We start from the raw sequence: 23,855 nt of genomic DNA on the forward strand, positions 1-23,855 counted from the left end.
TCAAAATGTGATCTTTAACTATTTTTGTAGTAGTGCCTAATTGTCCCTTCAATCACAAAGCCTACTACTGCTAACAAACACCCAAAACAAGAAAATGGCTGAATATGCGGTGCTCCATCTACTAGCCAACCTTGCACCCTTCCTTCAAGGAGAGGTGAATTTGTTGTGCGGAGTTTGGGAAGCAATGAAAGACATCAAAGATGAATTCGAGCGCATGTCAGCTTTCCTTAGAGTTGCTGATGCTAAGGAAGAAAGTGACCCTGAACTCAAAGTTTGGGTCAAACAAGTTCGAGATGCTGCTTATGACACTGAAGATGTTCTTGACAAATTCAAGCTTCACCTTGCACATCATCACGGTGATGGATTCGGTGGTTTTCTTTACAAGGTTTTCTACTTTGCCAAGACTAATAGCACGCCACCAAATTGCTTCTGAAATACAAAGATTCAAGTCCAGGGTCATCAATATTTCCGAGGGACATAAAAGATACCATGATAAATATGGTATACTAGAGCAAGGCTCAAGGTCCAATGTTGTTTACAATTCATGGTATGATTATCGTGACAATGCACTTCTACTCGAAGAAGCAAAGCTAGTTGGCATCGAAAAGCCCAAAAGACAACTGATGGAGTGGCTAGTCGAGGGAGGTTCTGGGTTGAAAGCGGTTTCTGTGGTGGGAATGGGGGGCTTAGGCAAAACCACCCTGGTTAAAAAAGTCTATGATGATGCAAAGGTGAAGAAACATTTTAAGATCCATGCTTGGCTCACTGTTTCCGAGTCATTCAGGGTTGACGATCTCCTGAAGGACATGATTCAACAACTCTTTAAAGAAATCATGCAACCATTCCCTGTTGGAGTTGAAACTATGAGCATTGACAGGTTGAAATATCTGGTAAATAATTTTCTGCAACAAAATAGATACGTGGTTGTTTTCGATGATGTTTGAAATGTTAAAGATTGGGAGGCTATCAAACACATGCTGCCTAACAAAAATTGTGGTAGCCGTGTCATTCTCACAACTCATTTCGCCAATATAGCTTCTACATGTTGTGAAGAAACTGATGGTAATGTTTATACATTGATGTTGTTGTCCCCAGAGGAGTCTTGGAAGCTGTTTTACAACAAGACTTTTCGGGGAAACTTATGCCCTTCATACTTGAAGAAAATTTCTCTTCAAATCTTAGAAAGATGCGAGGGATTGCCGCTTGCAATTGTAGCGATAAGTGGTGTTTTGCCTACAAAGGACAGGAGCAGAATAGACGAATGGGAAATGCTTTATCACGGCCTTGGTGCTGAATTAGAGGGCAATGACAAACTAGAGAGTATGAAAAAAGCGCTCTCTCTTAGTTACAGTGATCTACCTTATTATCTGAAGATTTGGTTCTTGTACTTGAGCATTTTCCCGGAGGATAAACAAATAATATAGTGCGGAAAAGTAATTCAACTTTGGGTAGCAAAGGGATTTGTGAATGCTATTAAGGGGAAGACAATAAAAGAAGTTGCAAAAGGCTACCTCGATGAGCTATTCAATAGGAGCTTGATTCAAGTGGCAGAGAGATATCTAGATGGAAGGCCTTCTGGTTTCCACATTCATGACCTGATACGTGAAATTATTGTTTCAAAGGCAAGAGAGCAAAACAATGTAACAACAATTTGCAAACAGGGCTCAAGGAGGCCGGAGAAGGTCCGCCGCCTATTGATCTGAAGCACCTCGGATAATGTGGAATATATCGAGCATTCTTCTCGACTCCATTCTCTGTTTGTGTGGGGGCCGATGGATTCATTACCTATTGCATCATTGTGTGAGTTGTTTAGACGTGGTTCGAGGCTGCTAAATGTGTTAGATTTGAAAGGTACTCCATAAAAGACTATACCAAATGAAGTTTTTAAACTAATCCATCTCAGGTACCTTGGCTTGAATAATACAAAAGTGAAGATGGTCCCAAAGTTGATTAGGAAGCTTGAGAACTTGGAGACCTTAAATCTAGCAAGAACCTATGTAACTGAGCTACCTGATGAAATCCTACAGCTTCAGAAATTGCGCAATCTCATATTATATCATTTGAAACCAAGAACCGTTTATTTGAAATTTGGAGACTGTAGTGGCTTCAAAGCTCCATCTCAGATAGGAAGGTTGCAATATCTACAAGTGTTGTGGAAGATAGAGGCAGACCAAAGAAGTGAAGGTGGGATTAGTATAGTGAAAGAGCTGGGAAGGCTAACCCAACTAAGGGAGTTATCTATTGGAAATTTAAGAAGAGAATATGGGGTGACTCTGTGCTCTTCCATTAAGAAGCTCAGCAATTTTCGCATATTATATGTAATTTCAACGCAAGAGGATGAGATCCTTGATCTGCAATGGATACCTTCTCTCTACAGCCTTGGATGGACGTTTGGAGAAGTTTCCGCACTAGATACCTTCTCTCTACGGCCCTGTCAATTTACAGTTAAGGTGGAGCAAGTTAAGGGATGATCCTTTACAATCCCTACAAGAATTACCCAATTTGGCTAAGCTTATACTTGAACAAGCATACGAAGGTAAGGTATTGTATTTCCAGGCCAGAGGGTTTCAGAGGCTTCAATTTTTACATCTTTATAGATTGAAAGGATTGAGATGGGTGAGAGTGGCGAAGGGAGCAATGCCCCACCTTGAAACTCTAATGATCAGAAAGAGTGAATTGATAGAGGAGGTCCCCTCAGGCATCGAATATCTAACCCACCTCAAAACGTTTGAGCTTAGTGATATGTCTGAGAAAATGATTTCTAAGTTAAATCGAGAAGTACAAGATGGGGATTATTGGAAAGAGAAAAGTTAGGGATCATGAAAATTTTTTCATGAAAACAATCATGAAAAATTTATGATCTTTGGATTACCTTAATTAGTGTGTGGTGCTTTATTTTAAATGTAATCCAAGGGTCACAAAGCTTTCATGATACCTAGCATTGCTGGGAAAGAGAAAATAGCACACATTCCTCAAGTTAGAATTTGGTACTTAGAACCTGGTGAAAGTAAAATAAAGTTTCTATGAAGAGAGAGAAAGAGGAAGGTGAAGAGCTCTCTAAATTGGATCAGTATCATAATAAAAAAACTATTTTTTCCCCTTATTTTCATTTTTATTACATATTCTAATGATGATTTATTTTCTTCTTGATCTAGATGATAATTGGTAAGAGTAATTGATTGCACTTTATTTTTACTTATTTAGTTCCTATTTGTTTGCAGTGGCCACTCTAAACTTTTATTCCAAGGTAGACTTTCAAAAATTTAAACTTTATGAATCTTTTAATTTAGACTTTTTAAAACACACAAAAAAAAATCTAATTAATTGATATAATTGTTTCAAAAATTAAAATGTGGATAGAAAAACTTTTATATAATTATATTTTGTATTTATCACTAGTTTGATAAAATGAGATGTTTTTTCTTGTAAAGTCTAATTTCTTTATAGTTAATTTGTACAGTAAGTTATAAAATAAAATTTTGATTGTTCAATGAATTAGGAACAAAAATAGGCATAAGATTTGAGATAAGAAATAAAATACATATATAAAAAAAAAAGGATTAATTACACTTTTCGTCTCTCTACTTTGATCCAAATTTTACTTTAGTCTCTATAATTTTAATTTGAACAATTTAGTTCCTATACTTTAAGTCAAGTTTCAATTTGGTTTTTTGTTAATTTTGTCTACGTCTACACCTTAGAAATTTGACAAGTGTCCAAAAATTGTTAGTTTTAACTTTCAATTTAGATGAAAAATCCAAATTGAAACCTTAGAAATTAACAAGTGCCTAAAATTTTTAATTGAAGTGTATAGACTAGACTTAAAGTGCCAAAAAAAAATTTAATTGAAATTTGACAAGTGCCAAAAAAAACTAGACTTAAAGTGTATAGACTAAATTCTGAAAATCAAAATTATAGGTACTAAAGTGAAATTTAAGTCGAACTACATGTGTAAAAAGTGTAATTAACCCTATATTTTATATTGAATTATTGTCTAAAAATTTATATGGGATTTTTGGTTAAACCCCCTTTTTTGGGCCTTTTTTTAAGATAAAGGACAACTCAATGAATTCTCTTTCAAAAAGCACCTAAGTAAGAGAAGCCCAGCTCAGTAAAAACATTCTATAATTTGTTTTTGTTTTTTTGACTATATTGCCCTCATATATATATATATATATATATATATCATATATTTGAACAATCTCAGCTCATGCATACACCAATCTTGAAGATGATTTGCGAAATGAAGATGATCTGCGAAATCCATGAAGACAATCTCAAAGTCTGAAGATCTCACCACCGACGATCTCACCATTGGTCAACAATACACGATCTCGCCATCCAAGATCAACACTCTCAATTAAATGAGAGATTACGTTGCAAAGCTGTATAAATCTATGGTTATTTTTGATTTGTTTTTGTTGATTTGCCGAGTTCAATCAAGTGTCTGCTCTATTTTTGTTTGATATAATGAAAGTAAAATTTTACTCTGGTTTGTGCTATGTTTTTGTTTGACAGAATAAGAGTAAAATTTTACTCTAGTTTGTGCTTTGTTTTTGTTTGACAGAATGAGAGTAAAATTTTACTCTAATATGTGCTCTATTTTTGTTTGATAAAATGAGAGTAAAATTTTACTCTGATGTTATCTGTTCTATTTTCTTAACATGCAAGTAAAATTTTATTTTATTTCAGAGTAAAATTTTACTGTATTTTAGAGTAAAATTTACTCTGAATTGAAAGTAAAATTTTACTGTGTTGTTGAATGTTTGTCTATGTAGTTTTTGATTTGTTTTCTGGTAAAATTTACTCTGAATCGTCAGAGTAAAATCAAGTAAAATTTTACTTTATTTCAGAGTAAAATTTTACTGTATTTCAGAGTAAAATTTACTTTGAATTAAAAGTAACATTTTACTGTGTTGTTGAATGTTTGTCTATGCGGTTTCTGATTTGTTTTCTAGTAAATTTTATTGTATTTCAAAGTAAAATTTACTCTGAATCTTAAAGTAAAATTTTACTGTGTTGATGAATGTTTGTCTATGCATAAAAGAATAAACTTTATTTATAGCGATCCCGGGTTTACCCTTGTTGTATAGTGATCCGGACATGTGTCCGTGGATGTTGGTAGTTGTTTATTATCTTGTTTACATCCTTTCCTACTTTGTATTTGAGTTATAGGATGTGTTGGGCGGGTTTGTTACAGGTTGGTTGAGTTTAGAAACCAAAACTAGTTGCCCAGATTTTGGCCTGTACGCTCGAGCGGGGGTTTGGGCGCTCGAGCGGGGAATATACCCATCCAGTAATTGTTGTGCAGTGTTGTACGCTCGAGCGTGGAGTTGGCCGCTCGAGCGGAGGCCTGGTTCTGCAAAAGTGCTGGGCGAGAGCATTCTGCGCTCGAGCGGGAGATTGGCCGCTCGAGCGGAAGTCTGTGAGTGGCCGCTCGAGCGGGGTGTTTTACGCTCGAGCGGAAGACTGGGTTAAAGTCCCGAAATTGTGACTTTTCAAATCACTTTTTCACTTTCTCTTCTCTCTCTTACTTTTCCAAAATCACCATTGTTGAGCCTCTCACTCTAGACTCTACCTTCTCTCTAGGTTTTGATCTAGTAGGAGTGATTTACTCACCTTTGGCCTTTACAAAAAAGTTGTTGATCGTCGAGGGCTTCATTTTAATCTGAAAATCTCGGGTTTTGGAGCACGTTGGGTTTTGTCGTCTTCTCCTTTGGGACTCTGAATTTGAGGTAGGGATATCCTACTCCTCTCTATGGGTTTTGTCTTTAAATTTTGGTATTTTGAGATGTTGGGCTTGGTTTGGTAATTTTGTGAAAGTTTGGGACTTTTGTGTAATTTTACAAAAGTTGGGGTTTTATTCATAATAAACCTAGATGCATGTTTGGCATGAAAAGAATGGAATGATTGTTGAATCATTGATGAAAATGGGACCTAAGGGTTGAAATGTTAATTATGGGAATTGCCCTAACTACATTGTTTAATTAATTGGGATAATTAATTGAGAAGAATGAAGAAATGAAATGTTGATTGAATATCCATTTGTGCATTTATTTTCTGTTTTAGAAATAACTGCTTTGGGCTATCGGTGGAGGATAGTCGTGATTGTTGTAGACAATGCATGATGATTAGGTAAACTGAAACTAATCAATGAAATGTGTCATGGAACTTGACGGTTGATAGAATACATTATTTGTATGTATTGGGTGATTGTATATAGAACCATTGTGTTTGTATACGTTATGTGTAGAGGAGGAGATAGGGGATGTACTCCGCGGTTTAGGGGAAGATAGGGGATGTACCTCTAAACCGGATAGGTATTGGGAGGAGATAGGGGATGAACTCCGTAGACACAGCTCATATGCTTGTCTAGAGAAGTGAAGATAGAGCTCATATGCTTATCTTTGTGAAGTGTGGATACAGCTTGTATGCTTATCTGTGGATATTGTTGATATACATATCTGTTGTAGAATGTGGATACAGCTTATATGCTTATCTGTGGATATTGTTGTTATACATATCTGTTGAGAATGTGGATATAGTTTTTATGCTTATCTGAATGTGAGATATAGTTTTTATACATATCTGTGGAAATGATGATAGAGCTAGTATGCTTATCTGTTGTTAAAGGGAAAATGAAAAGTAATTGGGACTTGTAAGTCGTTGACATAAATAGGTAATTTATGTGATTGTATCAATGTTGACCAACTATCAATTGCTAATGTTTTAGTCATTGTCCATGGTTGGTTTAGTGCATTTCTACTGGGCTGTGGCTCACCCTATATGGGAATATCATTTTCAGGTGCAGGAAGCATGCCACCTCCAAGGTCATAGCTTGGGAGGCTAGAGGCGGACATAGTGTAGTTGTTTTACTTTTGATGTATTACATGTAACTTCAAGCCAAGGGCTTAATGTGTAAACGAGTTAGTACTTTTTTGTTGAAACCAAGTGTTAACTTGGAAAGCTGTAAGCCCGTAGGGCATTTTGTTTTGATGTTAACATGTAATACTTATGTAATGAAACTCAATGAAATAAAGGAATGTGGTTAGTTATATGTAAATGCATGTCTTATCTGATGGGTTTAATGTTATTATTTTGAGGGCGTTACAACTTGGTATCAGAGCGTACCGGGTTCGAATACTTTGGGTACGTGGGAAGTGATTAGGATCACAATGGGTTTGTCTCACTTGATAGAGACTTAGATGTAGTATCATATGCTATGTGCTTAAGTGATAACATGCTTATGTGACTCTGTGGGTATGGGATTTAATTTCTGGGATATTGATTGGATCCTTGAGTTTCTGGGAGTCTTGTTGGAAAAGCACTTGATCAATGCTGTTTCTAACCGGAACTCTAGTAACGCCTCGGGACTATCATTATCCGGAAATGAAATTCGTAAGTGCTTATGTGTTTATGTGCTTATGTGGAGTGAATTACAGTTGTCCAGGCATTAGGACGTGAGTGTTTAGTTTCGGCACATTTATGAATGTGCTAACGTTCTGTGTTGCCTTTATTAGGATGTCAGGACGAGGAAGAGGTGCTAGGCGTGGTAGACCTGCGAGGCAGGAAGTACCGTTACAGGGTGAGATTCCGGCAGTGCAGGAGGGGGTTGGGCAGGCCAATGTGGCCGAGCCAGTAGGTCAGCAGGCTATGGGTGCCTTGGCCAGAGAGATAGCAGGAGCTTTGGGTATTCTTAGAGCTGGGAATCAGGCAGCTGAGACAGGGCCTTCCTTCTTGAAGAGGGAGTTTTTCCGGTCTAATCCGGATGAGTTTATCGGGGATCCGAAGGAGCCACTGAAGGCTGATGAGTGGTTAGAGCAGATGAGTAAGACGTTCGAGATGCTTGGCATTGAGGACGGAGCACTGAAAGTGACCTTGGCATCCTTCCAGCTGAAGGGAGATACGGGTCAATGGTGGAAGTACGAGAAGGCTCGTGTTGGTGGTACTTGGGAGGCGTTTGTGAATGCTTTTCAGGAGAGGTTTTTATCAGCAGCAGCTAGGGAGAAGCTGAGGGATCAGTTTAGCCGGCTTAATCAGCAGGGCTTGTCAGTGGCCGAGTTTGAGGCTACTTTTACCAGTCTGTCTAGGTTTGCACCTGAACTGGTGGCGTCTGAAGAACGCCGTTGCTATGAGTTTGAGCGGAAGTTGAGGCGGGGCCTCAAGTTGAGAATTGGTGGGTCTTATATTCGAGAGTATAGACACCTAGTGGACGCTGCAGCTCATATGGAGCTTATGATGCAGGAGGAGGATGAGGGTCAAAGAGGCTCCAAGAGGAGCCAGGATAGTCAGAGTGATGGCAGGAGACAGAAGGGTTATAACCCTCAGCAGTCTCAGGGTGCAGTCTCTAGATCGACCTTTCCAGTGCCGAGTGTAGGCTCGGGGAGAGGCAGTCAGGGGGAATTCACTTGTTACAAGTGTGGCCAGCTGGGTCACAAGGTTTCTGTTTGCCCGCAGAAGGGTGGGGGTCAGAAAGCTGCTTCTTCTTCAGCTAGACCGCAGAGTCAGAGTTTGGGCAGGGGGCAGCTCTTGACTTGTTATCAGTGTGGACAACCTGGGCACATGAAGAGGTTTTGCCCACAGTTGAGTGCCACTTCGGGAGCGTCTGGTTCTAGGCAGACGCAGGGTTTTCAGCCAGCTCAGTCTGTGCAGGCCTCGAGGGCCAATCCGGGAGTTTCGTCATCCCAGTCTGTGCAGCAGTCTTTTGCTCCGAGAGGTGAGCAGGTAGACCAGGGGCCTACGGGGCGCGTGTATGCTGTTACCGCGCAGGATTTAGTACCGGCTCCATCAGTAGTGAGAGGTACTTTTCTGTTTTGCAACTCAGTTGCTAATGTGTTGATAGACACGGGTGCATCTCATTCTTTTGTATCTGCTGCATTTGCATCTGTTTTGGAATTGGAGTTAGCACAGTTAGCATCTCCTATTTGTGTGGTATCGCCTTTGGGTGGTGAGTTGATTCTGAAACAGGGTGTTAGAGGATGTGATATAGAGGTCGCCGACTATAGGCTTCTTTTTCCGTTTGTTGTCATGCCCATGAAGGGTTTTGATGTTATTTTGGGTATGGACTGGTTATCGTCATATCGGGCTGTTATTGATTGCTACCGCCAGAGGGTCACGTTATGTACCTTGAGCGAGGAGTGGTTCCATTTCTTGGGAGACCGGGTTGGTAGTGTTTTGCCACCGGGGTATGACTCGCGAGGGCGAAGTGAGCTTAGTAGTCTACTTGCCAGCTTTGAGAGTGGTGAGAGTGGTGAGACCCAGGTTGTGTTACCGAGGGTGGTTTGTGAGTATTCGGATGTCTTTCCCGAAGATCTTGTTAGTTTGCCACCTCACCGAGAGATAGAGTTCTCTATTGATTTAGTGCCTGGTACGGCGCCGATTTCTATGGCACCTTACCGTTTTGCTCCAGCAGAGTTGGTTGAGTTGAAAGTTCAGCTCCAGGAATTGCTCGATAAGGGCTTTGTTCGCCCTAGTGTTTCACCGTGGGGAGCACCGGCACTCTTTGTTAAAAAGAAAGATGGTGCCTTGAGATTGTGTATAGACTACCGGAAGTTGAATCGGGCTACGGTTAAGAATAAGTATCCTATGCCCCGTATAGATGATTTGTTTGACCAGTTGAAGGGTTCCCGTTGTTTCTCTAAGATAGACTTGAGATCGGGTTACCATCAGTTGAGGGTCAAGGAGGAAGATATTCCTAAGACGGCATTCCGTACGCGGTATGGCCATTATGAGTTTTTGGTGATGCCATTCGGGCTTACCAATGCACCGGCAGTCTTTATGGACTTGATGAACCGGATTTTCCGGGAGTTCTTAGACCGATTTGTGGTTGTTTTCGTGGACGACATCCTTATCTATTCGTCTTCTGAGGAGGAGCACGAGGCACACTTGAGAGTGGTGCTTGAGTTACTTAGAGCCCATAGGCTGTATGCCAAGTTTGGGAAGTGTGAGTTCTGGCTGGGGGAAGTCAAATTCTTAGGCCACGTGGTATCCGGGAAAGGGGTGTCTGTTGATACATCCATGGTTGAGGCAGTGCAAGATTGGGCACAGCCTAAGAGTGTGTTTGAGATCCGCAGTTTTCTGGGATTAGCTGGGTATTACCGTCGGTTTGTGAAAGATTTCTCCAGGTTAGCGTCACCGTTGACTAGGCTGACTCAGAAGGGAGTCAAGTTTGTGTGGAGTGAGACTTGTGAAAAGTCGTTCCAAGAGCTGAAAGTTAGATTGACCACCGCTCCGGTATTGATTATTCCGGAGAGAGGGTTGGGTTATGCGGTTTATTGTGATGCCTCACGAGAGGGTTTGGGTTGTGTGTTGATGCAAGAGGGGAAAGTGGTAGCTTATGGCTCACGTCAGTTGAAAATACACGAGAAGAATTACCCTACACACGACCTAGAGTTAGCAGCTGTGATCTTTGCCTTGAAAATCTGGAGGCACTACCTTTATGGTGAGAGGTTCGAGGTATTCTCGGATCATAAGAGTTTGAAGTATCTGTTTACACAGAGAGACTTGAATTTGAGGCAGAGGAGATGGATGGAATTCATCGAGGATTATGATTTTGAGTTGCATTATCATCCGGGAAAGGCCAATGTGGTGGCCGATGCCCTTAGTAGGAAATCCATTAGTGATGTTGCTAGTATAGCCATCCGGGAATGGGAGATGTTGGGAGCACTTGGCGAGTTTGATTTGCTACTGGGCGAATCTGTCGAGGCTGCGGCCTTGTTTTCTGTTGTTGCGCAGCCTACACTTGTGATTAGAGTGTTAGAGGAACAGAGAGGTGACCTTGAGGTAGAATCCCTCCGAGAGAAGATCTCCAGTGGGAAAGTTGAGAAGGGTTTGACGGTGTATCCCGACCTGAGTGTGAGATACCGAAACCGTTTGTTTGTACCGGAGTCTTGCCGAGAGGAAGTACTCCGAGAGTTTCACCATTTGCGCCTTGCGGTGCATCCGGGAGGTACTAAGATGTATCAGGATTTGGGTCGCCAGTTTTGGTGGCGGGGTATGAAGAGAGATGTGGCTATTTTCGTATCGAAGTGCCTTACTTGCCAGCAAGTGAAGGCCGAGCATCAGAGGCCAGCGGGTTTGTTGCAACCCTTGCCTATTGCCGAGTGGAAGTGGGAGCATGTCACTATGGACTTCGTTGTAGGTCTTCCGAGGACTCAGCGGGGTAGTGATGCTATTTGGGTGGTTGTAGACCGGTTGACTAAGTCGGCGCACTTTATTCCTATGCGCGTGAGAGATTCAGTAGATCATCTTGCCGATTTGTATATTCGGGACGTAGTGAGATTGCACGGGGTCCCAGTGACGATCGTCTCAGATAGAGATCCTCGTTTTACTGCTAGGTTGTGGCAGAGTTTGCAGAGTGCCTTGGGCACTAAGTTGACCTTTAGTACGGCTTATCATCCTCAGACTGACGGGCAGTCCGAGCGTACTATTCAGATCCTCGAGGATATGCTTCGGGGTTGTGTCCTGGACTTCAGTGGGACGTGGGAGAGGCACTTGCCATTGGTAGAGTTTGCCTACAACAACAGTTTTCAGTCTAGCATCGGTATGGCACCGTTTGAGGCCTTGTATGGCCGACCGTGTAGGTCTCCAGTTTGTTGGGCCGAGGTGGGTGATGCACCTTTGTTGGGTCCGGAGTTGGTTAAGGAGACGACGGAGAAAGTTGAGCTTATCCGTAGGAGGCTTGTTACAGCCCAGAGTCGACAAAAGAGTTATGCCGACCGTAGGAGGAGGCCTTTGGCGTTTGAGGTAGGTGATCATGTCTTTCTGAAGATATCACCTAGACGAGGCCTGATGAGGTTTGGGAAGAGTGGGAAGTTATCCCCTCGGTTTATTGGTCCTTTTGAGATCCTTGAGAGGATTGGTGAGGTTGCTTATGGATTAGCCTTACCACCGCAGTTGTCCGGAGTGCATGACGTGTTTCATGTGAGTATGCTTCGGAAGTATGAGCCAGATCCATCACATGTGTTGGATTGGACTGATTTAGAGGTAGATGAGGATGCCTCGTATGAGGAGAGACCGGTACGGGTCTTAGATAGGCGGGATCAGGTCCTGCGTGGCAAGACCATTCCTTTGGTGAAAGTCTTGTGGAAACATCACGGAGTGGAGGAAGCCACTTGGGAACGTGAGTTGGAAGTCCGAGAGAAATATCCGGACTTGTTTGTTGACGTGTGATCTTGTATTTAAATTTTGCATTATGTTGAACTTAAGAGCTTTTATATATGTCTTAAGTTGTAAAACATTGAGAATGTTTTGAATTTTGGAAGCATGTCTTGGAACTTGCCTCATATGGAAGTTGAATGTGACACTATATGTGTTGAATATATTGTTGACATTGGAAAGATAGTGCATAATGTTAATGCATGTTGAAAATACATATGTTGTTTACATATTGTGATATGTCTCTTGTTAAAGGGATGGAATGACCGGTAATGGGTCGAATTGTTGAATGTTAAATTGTAACATTGTCTAAAATGAAGGAAAACTTGTTTTGAAAACTTGTGCTTAATTTCGGGGGTGAAATTCTTTAAGGGGGGGAGGTTATAGCGATCCCGGGTTTACCCTTGTTGTATAGTGATCCGGACATGTGTCCGTGGATGTTGGTAGTTGTTTATTATCTTGTTTACATCCTTTCCTACTTTGTATTTGAGTTATAGGATGTGTTGGGCGGGTTTGTTACAGGTTGGTTGAGTTTAGAAACCAAAACTAGTTGCCCAGATTTTGGCCTGTACGCTCGAGCGGGGGTTTGGGCGCTCGAGCGGGGAATATACCCATCCAGTAATTGTTGTGCAGTGTTGTACGCTCGAGCGTGGAGTTGGCCGCTCGAGCGGAGGCCTGGTTCTGCAAAAGTGCTGGGCGAGAGCATTCTGCGCTCGAGCGGGAGATTGGCCGCTCGAGCGGAAGTCTGTGAGTGGCCGCTCGAGCGGGGTGTTTTACGCTCGAGCGGAAGACTGGGTTAAAGTCCCGAAATTGTGACTTTTCAAATCACTTTTTCACTTTCTCTTCTCTCTCTTACTTTTCCAAAATCACCATTGTTGAGCCTCTCACTCTAGACTCTACCTTCTCTCTAGGTTTTGATCTAGTAGGAGTGATTTACTCACCTTTGGCCTTTACAAAAAAGTTGTTGATCGTCGAGGGCTTCATTTTAATCTGAAAATCTCGGGTTTTGGAGCACGTTGGGTTTTGTAGTCTTCTCCTTTGGGACTCCGAATTTGAGGTAGGGATATCCTACTCCTCTCTATGGGTTTTGTCTTTAAATTTTGGTATTTTGAGATGTTGGGCTTGGTTTGGTAATTTTGTGAAAGTTTGGGACTTTTGTGTAATTTTACAAAAGTTGGGGTTTTATTCATAATAAACCTAGATGCATGTTTGGCATGAAAAGAATGGAATGATTGTTGAATCATTGATGAAAATGGGACCTAAGGGTTGAAATGTTAATTATGGGAATTGCCCTAACTACATTGTTTAATTAATTGGGATAATTAATTGAGAAGAATGAAGAAATGAAATGTTGATTGAATATCCATTTGTGCATTTATTTTCTGTTTTAGAAATAACTGCTTTGGGCTATCGGTGGAGGATAGTCGTGATTGTTGTAGACAATGCATGATGATTAGGTAAACTGAAACTAATCAATGAAATGTGTCATGGAACTTGACGGTTGATAGAATACATTATTTGTATGTATTGGGTGATTGTATATAGAACCATTGTGTTTGTATACGTTATGTGTAGAGGAGGAGATAGGGGATGTACTCCGCGGATTAGGGGAAGATAGGGGATGTACCTCTAAACCGGATAGGTATTGGGAGGAGATAGGGGATGAACTCCGTAGACACAGCTCATATGCTTGTCTAGAGAAGTGAAGATAGAGCTCATATGCTTATCTTTGTGAAGTGTGGATACAGCTTGTATGCTTATCTGTGGATATTGTTGATATACATATCTGTTGTAGAATGTGGATACAGCTTATATGCTTATCTGTGGATATTGTTGTTATACATATCTGTTGAGAATGTGGATATAGTTTTTATGCTTATCTGAATGTGAGATATAATTTTTATACATATCTGTGGAAATGATGATAGAGCTAGTATGCTTATCTGTTGTTAAAGGGAAAATGAAAAGTAATTGGGACTTGTAAGTCGTTGACATAAATAGGTAATTTATGTGATTGTATCAGTGTTGACCAACTATCAATTGCTAATGTTTTAGTCATTGTCCATGGTTGGTTTAGTGCATTTCTACTGGGCTGTGGCTCACCCTATATGGGAATATCATTTTCAGGTGCAGGAAGCATGCCACCTCCAAGGTCATAGCTTGGGAGGCTAGAGGCGGACATAGTGTAGTTGTTTTACTTTTGATGTATTACATGTAACTTCAAGCCAAGGGCTTAATGTGTAAACGAGTTAGTACTTTTTTGTTGAAACCAAGTGTTAACTTGGAAAGCTGTAAGCCCGTAGGGCATTTTGTTTTGATGTTAACATGTAATACTTATGTAATGAAACTCAATGAAATAAAGGAATGTGGTTAGTTATATGTAAATGCATGTCTTATCTGATGGGTTTAATGTTATTATTTTGAGGGCGTTACATTATTTTTCATTAACCGGAGTAAAATTTTACTGTTGCGAAAACAGAGTACATACTAGATAAATGAATTATAGTCGAATTTTACTTTAGATCTATGAACAAACAAACAAAAAAACTCTCGATTTTTTATTGTAATATATCAATTTATCATTTTCTTGACATATATGAGGTCATTTTTATCTCAGATATGAAATTATTGATCTCAAACATGAGTTCATAGGCATCAAATCTGAGATGGTAATGGATTTCAATGGACGATTTCAAGATTTCGATTTTGTGAGGTGGATCGAAAATGGAGATCAAAAGCGTTTAGGGTTTAGAAAGAGAGAAAATAAAGGGAAGAGAGAGGATACTAGTAATGTAGAGATAGAAAAGAAGAGAAATGGTTCAACGAGGGTTTTGGATTATATGGAAGGGCATTTCAGCCTTTTCATCATATTTTTTTTATTTGAGGGACTTTTGAAACTATTATTTTATTCAGTGGGCTTCACACAAAAAAGCCTCCATAGAAGGGGCTTGTCATCAAAAATCCCACTTTATATATACTAGTGAGAATAAATAAAAACAAAGAAGAATATGTATATATAAACAAAACCATACATATATATAAATTCCACTTTGTCTTTTTATGTTTGGTCATTTTCTCAGTTTGGCCCTTGAAGTTTGGTTTTTCCACTTTGGTCCTTTATATTTCAAATTTTTCTCAATTTATTCCTAAAGCTAATTTCTACTCAAAACTAGATAGAAAATGTCATGTTAACTGGCACATAAAATAAAAAATACATTATTATATTAATATTTGAATTTGTGTTAAAGGTGAATTATATATAATAAAATATTTTTATATTACATGACTATCAATATATCATTTTTTGACTAATTTTGAATATAATTTAGCTTTTAAAATAAATTAGAAAAAACTAAAAATACGAAGAGTCAAATTGGAAAAAAAAAATAAATTTTAAGGGCCAAAATGAATCAACTAACTAAAAAATTAAATTATACTTTCACTCCTGCACTTTGCATCAAATCTCACTTTGGCCTTATACATGAAATCATGACAATCAATCCCTATACTTTTGTTCAAATCCTACTTTGGTCCCTACACATGAAATCATGACAATCAATCCCCTCTACTTTTGGTCCAATCTCACTTTGGTCTTTATACAAGTGTCGATGTTCCCGTTCTGTTACTCAATTATTTAAATCTTTAACAAAATCTAATCTTGTGATAAGAATGTAACTACAACATGAGAATAAGAAAGGGAAATCAAAAAAAACTTAAGTCAAATTTTCTTATTCTAAACAGCTATTAAAAAAAAGTTTTAAAAATAAAAATATATCAAATAAATCAATTTTTTGAAAGCTTATTTTTAACCAATAAACTATTTTTGTAACGCCCTCAAAAATAACCCATTACATATCATTGACATGCATTATTTAAAGAAGACAATTTATTAATTCATTCATCAGAGTATTACTAAATAAAGCATTACATGTAACATCGAATAAAATGCCCTACAGGCTTACATCTTTCCAAGCCAACACTTGGATTCAAAAATATGAGTTATAATCTCAATACAAGAAAAGCCCTAGGCTTGAATGTTTACATGTACTAATAAATAAAAACTATTAACTAAAGGTAGTCTTCTTCAATCCAAATGCCAAACCCTCCCAAGCTAAGTCCTTGGAGGTAGTTTATCACCTGAACCTGAAAATGATGTTCCCATAAAGGGTGAGCCACAGCCCAGTAGAAATATACTAAACCACATATAAGCAATGAATAAAGCAATAGCATTCAACAGATGGTTAACCAAAATAATCAATTACTTCATTTTACAGTCTCATGACACTATTGCCAAAGATACGTTTTACTTTCCAATTTTATCAACATGGCTCAGAACCTGGCCAAACTTATAACAGTGGATCACATATATCAAATTCACATCCCTCCAATATCAACAAACATATGAGACTCAAGCTCAAATCAAACACTTCATACTTCCAGATTGATACACATTTTAGTGCTGTATCAATAAAACACTTCTATATAAATAAGCACACATAAAAGTGATGCTAATGGAGTCCATCCCCTATCTCCTCCCAAACAAAATCCGGTTTAGAGGTCCATCCCCTATCTTCCCCTAAACCGTGGAGTACATCCCCTATCTCCTCCCACACACAAACAATGTATGCAAATGCAATGCTCAATCAATACACATATTTTCTGTATCAATGCCATAGTCAAAATTAATGACTTAATCAATGTAATTAGTTTCAGTTATTCCTAATCCACATGCAATGTCTACAACAATCACAACTATCCTCCACCGATAGCCCAAAACAGTTATTTCTAAACTGAAAATAACTATGTCAACAGTTCAATAGGCAAATGATTCCAATTACCCAATTACGCTATTTAATCAATGAATTCCCCAATTCCATGAATTTAACCATCTTTTCCCAATTCCATGAATTACTTATACAAATTAATTCAATAATACAACTAGGGTTTTTCCCAAAATTTACCAATGTATCCCCAACATATCAAATTACCAAAGCTTAGAACAAAACCTATAAAATGGAGTAGGAAATCCCTACCTCGAAGAAAACAACACAAATGGTGAAGACAAAGATGAGTGCCCAAATACCAAAGTGCTCCAAATCACCAAATGCTTAGATTAAATGAAAGCCCTCGACTCCTTGTATCTTTTTAATGAAGGATCTAGGGTAGAAACACACCATAAGTGGATCAAATCTAAGAGAGAAGGTGAGTAGGGAGAGAGAGAAGTCGGACCTAGGGTTTGGAATCAAAAGAATATGAAAAAGACTGATCAAAACCCGCTGTTGCGTATATAAACTGGACAGGCTCGCTCGAGCGAAGACTTGGTCGCTCGAGCTACCAGACACAGAGAAACTACGCTCGAGCCAAGGAAACCTTGCTCGAGCCAACAACCCAAAAGCTCGCTCGAGCGAAAGAAAGCTCGATCGAGCGAAGAACTCAAACCCTCAGGTCTGAAACCAGACACACGCTCGAGCGAAGGAACTATTGCTCGAGCGAAGAACAAACTAACTCGCTCGAGCGAAGAAAAGCTCGCTCGAGCCAAGAATGCACAGCTACAGGTCCAAATCAAACGCAACCTCTCGCTCGAGCGAACAACTCCTCGCTCGAGCGAAGAACCAAAAACCTGGACAGCAACACTTGGTTTCTAAACCCAACCAACCTGAAACAAACCTGCCCAACACCTCCTATAATTCCAAATGAGAAAATAAGGGACAACAACAACAATTATACAATGACAGAATCTACGGAACCTAAGTCCTGATACAATAATCAAATGGGAAAAGACCGGGGTCGCTATAATTTTCCTTTTTTGACTAACTCCCAAAGATGTCTTATATCAAAACAAAAAATATTTTGATCTTAAATTTTTTGTGACCGCATGAAGTATCAATTTTAGAAGAGTTAATTACCTAGAAGTCTTATTTACAAATGTTATGGTAGCTCAGGTCCTATCTAAGATTTTTTTAACCAATAAGTACGATTTAGTAAAACTGAGAATATTATCCGTTTTTTCCAATTTTTAAAACTAAGAATATTAGTCTCAATTTTGCATAGTAATGTTACAGATAATTGTTTCACTAACTAATGAAAAAAAACAAAGCATGAGATTAAACGTTTTTGCCTTTCTACTTATTAGTTTGATTCAACTATCCAATAAAACCAAGAACATTTTAAATTTTTTCTAATTTTAAAACTAAGAACATTATTAGTTTGTTTCATTTTTATTTTTATTTTTTTTCAGTTTTGCACATCAATTTTCCATTATCATGCTCCTTTATAAACACAAAATTTTCAGTTTTGCACAAAAAATTCAGTTTTTTCAAAAAAAAAAAAATATATTCACTTTCTTTGTTTCTAGTTTTCAAAATTCACTTTTTAGAAAATTTTACTTTTTCGTTTTCCGTATATTTTTATTTTCATTGAATTTTTTTAATATTTTAAGCAATTTTTTTAATTGTTAGACACACCTAACATAAATACATCTAGACAGTATAATATTTGTGAAAAAATCTTTAAAAAATTCATTAAATACCAAAAATACAAAAATTTAGTACATTTTTCGTATTTTTGTGTATTTATTAATTTTTTAAAATATTTTTTCATAAATAATTTACAACATAGATACATCCAAGTAAGATATATCTGAAAAAATAAAATTGCTTAAAATTTTAAAAATATTCACTAAAAATAAAAACAAATACGAAAAATAAAAAACTCAATTTTTAGAAAACTAAATTAAAAAAACTGAAACCAAACACAGTGATTAGTTTTTTTCTTTCACATAATTTTTTTTTTAGTTTTTTCAATTTGAAAGTTGATATTTTAAAGTTTTGAAAATCAAACTAAATGTCAAATCATCATGTTCCTTTATAAATAATCATAAATGATGGACAATCATTGTTTGAAGGGCAATTTCGACGATTAAAAATTTAATGAGACTTAAATATCCAAAAAATCATAATTAGGACTTAATGGAGTATAAGTTCATAAATTAAGACTTGTGTGTAAATACTCTGTTTTAGAAAGAAGAAACAAAATATTGAGAATAACATTCATACCATCTTACATGAATAATAAATGGAATTATGGCTATTATATCCAATACTTACTAAAATTTTAGAACTTGGTCTTAAATTATTGTCTCAAAGGTAAATTCGATTTTAGCATTTAGTTGTGTTAATTTGAAGAGACAAAAGAAAGAAAGAAAGAAAAGAAAAATAAATGAAATAGAAGCTTCTTTTTTTCTCCATTTTTCTCTTCTCTTTTTTTTCATCTCCACAAATTCTTTCAAATTCTTAATTTAAACACAACCTTAAATATCAACAATTAAAGCATTACAATTGTTTCAGTGGATAAAGACTTAGATGATCACAATAATGAGCTAAGTTCGGACCCAACAACCTTCTCGCTCACGCTATGAGATGTATATAATGTTTTGAGATGTACTTAAAAAGAAGTCATTTTTCTCTAGTTTGACATCGAACTAGAAAGGTAAATTCGATTTTAGCATTTAGCTGTGTTAATTTGAAGAAACGAAAGAAAGAAAGAAAAGAAAAATAATTGAAACAAAAGCTTCTTCTTCTTCTTCTTCTTTTTCCATTTTTCTCTTCTCTTTTCCTTCATCTCCACAAATTTCTTTCAAATTCTTAATTTAAATACAATCTTAAATATCAACAATTAAAGTATTACAATTGTTTCAGTGGATAAAGACTTAGATAATCACAATCATGAGCTAAGTTCGAACCCAACAACCTTCTCGCTCCCGCCATGAAATGTATATAATGTTTTGAGATGTATTTAAAAGGAAGTAGTTTTTCTCTAGTTTGACATTATTAGAAATGGGCGCCCATGTGGCATGACCATTTCAATGCTTTGAATTTATAACTATAACTCCTGCAATAATGGGGTTTGTAACTCCTGCCTTTATTGCAGAGGTTAATGGTGCATTATTGTATGCTGTCTTGTAAACACATAGGGTTGTGTGGTGCATTATTGTATGCGGTCATGTAAACCCTCCAGGTCATGTGCATATAGGTAAGCAGCTTTGTGGTAGTGTAACTAAGTCACATAAAGTTTTCTTAGTAAAGGTGACGTGTATAGAGTTTTGGAACTCTATAAGATAGAGAATTCTAAGCATAGCGCTTTTATGTAGCCTAGTTGAGAATGGAAAGAAATTTCCAATATCCTAGGGACAGTGAGAGCGATGTGCCTACTAATGGATTACTCCATTAGAGAAGAATACTCTACATTCTTAGTTGGCGTGGTAGCGAATGTGAAAATTTTCCACGTCATCACTGGTTGATTGAGAGGGAAACATTCATGATTGCTCTGCAAGATAATAAAGAGCCTAGGATAATGCCTAAGGCTCTAGTCCCCTATTTTTAGAAAGTGGATCAATGTTGCGCAGTTTAAGACAAAGTCTTTGAGGATTAACTATTTTTTATACTTTGGTTGACTTTCCATTATGACGCAAAACTGTTATAAAGTTATGCGTAATTTGGATAGTCATTGTTGAGGCATAAAGATCGCTAGATACCGAAAAGTCGCACCATTGAGGAAAGTGTAGACTATGAGAAGACATCCTCTTGGGGAGTGAGGTTATTTCGACTTAGGCTATGATTGACATAAGTTTGAAACATTGATTTGTGGACATTGTGACCCAACTTCTAGTTGGAGAATTGGATAAGTAGATCCGTAGGGATTTACCTTCTACTTTTATGGTGAAAAGTTAGGAGCGCAAAAAAGTTGCTAGTTCCAATAAATCTTTTACAGTCTAAAACAGTTATCCAAATAGTGGTTCTTAGATTTTGTTAAACCATGATAGGCCAACGATGATCGATTAAGACCATTGAGGCATGATCAATGGTCCAAAAGAAGTTTTTCCTTACTTAGTCATTATGAGCTAGGAATTTATAAGGTTGTCGCTACCTAGGGTGGCCAGTCCTCTATTTTAGATATGATGGACATGGGTGATGTAAGTTATATGCTCGGATGTACGATCCTTAGGGATTGTTTTGAGAAAATTCTTGGTTTGTCTTCGATGACTTACATAAGGAATATCCTAGAACGATTCTAGATGCAAAATTACAAACCCATTGACTTACCTATCGGTAAAAGCCAGAGCCTTAGCTATTGAGTGAATCCTCGGATTGTCTTTGGGAGAAATAGATGACCTATATTCCTTGATCTTTTCTTTGTTGTGGGAGCCTAAAGTACGCTATGTGGGCGTATTCGGCATGATAAGTGTTATCTTTGGTAAATGGTCAACTGAGTTGTTTAGACATTGACCTTGCTCATTAGACTGTTGATAAAATGATTTACTAATAGTATATTAATTTGCTCCTTGTAAGATTCAATGCGCTAGTTGGGTGCATATGCGCTAGTTGGGCGCATCAAGAATGAACGCAAATTGGTCACCAAAATATCTTTAGAGAGGTTATTGCGCAAGAGGTAGTGATCTTGAACCACTTCATGTGAGGCGCAAATGGTGGATTCCGTTGTATATGCTTATCGCAAGCGGTGCTGATAAAGCTTATGCTTGGAATCTATAATTGCGCAGACTGTGGTCGTTTTTTAGAAAAATCGATCACTTATTTGTTATGAGATGATGGGATGTTGACACTATTATGATTTGTGTCATAATGATTAGCAGATGATGATGTCAGCAGGCAAGATTGGCTCACTCACACAGGCAATCGCCCTTGGCACTTGGGAGCGAGCAAGGATGAGACTAGTGGTTTATTTTTGTTTGGAGCCAAGAGAGGCTTAAATTATCCACTACGCATGTCGCCTTGGTTATAACCAAGATGAGGTCGTGTTAAGGACCAAACATGGATGTTAGTACCCACTTTCTATGTTATGCCTGTTATGATTAGCCAGATGCGAGATCTTATTTGGCGCCTAGAAGGCGAGCAAATAGAGAATTCGGGTTAGGCACTAGAAAGCGACTAGACTAATATCTGTACGGTGTATCGAGTATGACGTCACTCTTTTGGAAGAGTTACTCCACCGTAGCATGTATTCATACTACATGTACTTGGCGACCAAGTAATGAGGTGAGAGAATGGATCCCTGTTTCCTCACCGTGTGAGTCTTACGTATCATTATTGATATGACTTTCATTTATGTACCCTTTTGTGACTTTTGACTATGTCATAAGGTAATGGGTTGATGTTCTGCTACTTTGGTATGTTGCCTGCGGTCATGTATGATTCGGCCTTAAGGGACATCACTGGGAAAGCAGTCAATCCTAAACTAAATGGCATGAGGGCAAAGGGAAGATCATCTAGTATTACACCACTGTTGTATATTCACTGCTGGCAACTCACATCGCTCTGCATGAGAGGCGGATTGAGTGTGAATATATTGCAAGAATTGAGAGGGTCAAACATGCTCTTTTGAGAGATTAGAGATGTTTTTTGGACCAGTGTAATTAGATGGGTCTGGGGTATATGAGACACTATTTCTGTTCTTTTTGGGTTGATGTCTCTATGCTGGCTCATTTTGAGTTTCTAGTATAAAACTCCCACATGCAAGTGTTCTCAGCGGTCGCACGGTGCATTGGCTAGTATGAGAATGTTCATTTTTTGGGGAGATTGAGATAGAGATGTGGCAGTGTCATGCCAACTCATGTGCGAGTGAGAGATGTTAGAAATGGGCACCCATGTGGCATGACCATTTCAATGCTTTGAATTTATAACTATAACTCCTGCAATAATGGGGTTTGTAACTCCTGCATTAATGGGGTTTGTAACTCCTGCCTTTATTGCAGAGGTTAATGGTGCATTAATGACCAGCCATAAAGGCTAGAGGTTTTTCCTCTCTCCCCTATACATGTATAAATTGAGACCCTCCTGTCAAGTCTAAGACACACAGAAATTTCCCATATTCTGACTCTCTCCCAAAAACAACGATCAAAGCCATTTGCACTGTGATTTGTGTGGGTGATATTCACTGTTGTAATATCACCCCACTGCTGGGTTGACTGATCAGATTCAGGAAGCACGTGATTTACGCACGAGATCTTTTCTATTCAGATTATGCAGGAAATGTATGACTATAATTTTTATTCCGCTGCGTTATACTGCTTATTTACAGACATCAAACTAGAAAGGTTCAATTCGGTCCACTGTGAATCTATCTCGGACATATCTCAATGATCCAAATTGTTCATCTTATAGAACCCATCAAGCACATTATTCATACTAAAAATCAAAGGCGGGCTTGAGATAAGCTGACAGTAGACTGGATTGGACCTCTCCAATCTAATGAAAGACGGGAGAGAAGTTGGTTTTTTTAACAAAAAAATAGGATTGTCAACAATTTATTCCAAAGACAACTTTTAAGTCACTTGAGTCATTGTCTAAGACTCGCTGAAAAATTTAAAAATAAAAAAATAAAAAGTTTAATAACAAAAGCCTCAATTGTCTGTAAGGAAATAGATTCCATTAGTATATTCATAAATTTTCTCTCCATAATTTATTTATTTTTATACCCTCTCTCAAAGCTACAAAGGCCCATCTCCTGATGATCGTTGCCGTTAAGTGACCAAGTTGTAGTCTTTCCAATATGACTTCTTGTTTTTTATAACTATTTCAACTGATAAATGGTTGAAAGTTTAGTTACCAAAACTCCTAATTTATTCGATGCCATTTTGTCTCTAGATGCACGTAATTCCCTCTTCAACATATATCGGACAATTA

General features: G+C 38.1%; 1 pseudogene; it reads left to right on the plus strand.

Moving 5' to 3' along the window:
• The first annotated feature begins 456 nt into the window (after window positions 1-456).
• Window positions 457-1,424, plus strand: LOC145805303 (disease resistance protein RPM1-like; annotated as a pseudogene).
• Window positions 1,425-23,855: the final 22,431 nt, after the last annotated feature.

This window comes from Camellia sinensis, chromosome 13, assembly GCF_055761805.1.
Source record: "Camellia sinensis isolate YWXY chromosome 13, ASM5576180v1, whole genome shotgun sequence".
NCBI lineage: Eukaryota > Viridiplantae > Streptophyta > Magnoliopsida > Ericales > Theaceae > Camellia > Camellia sinensis.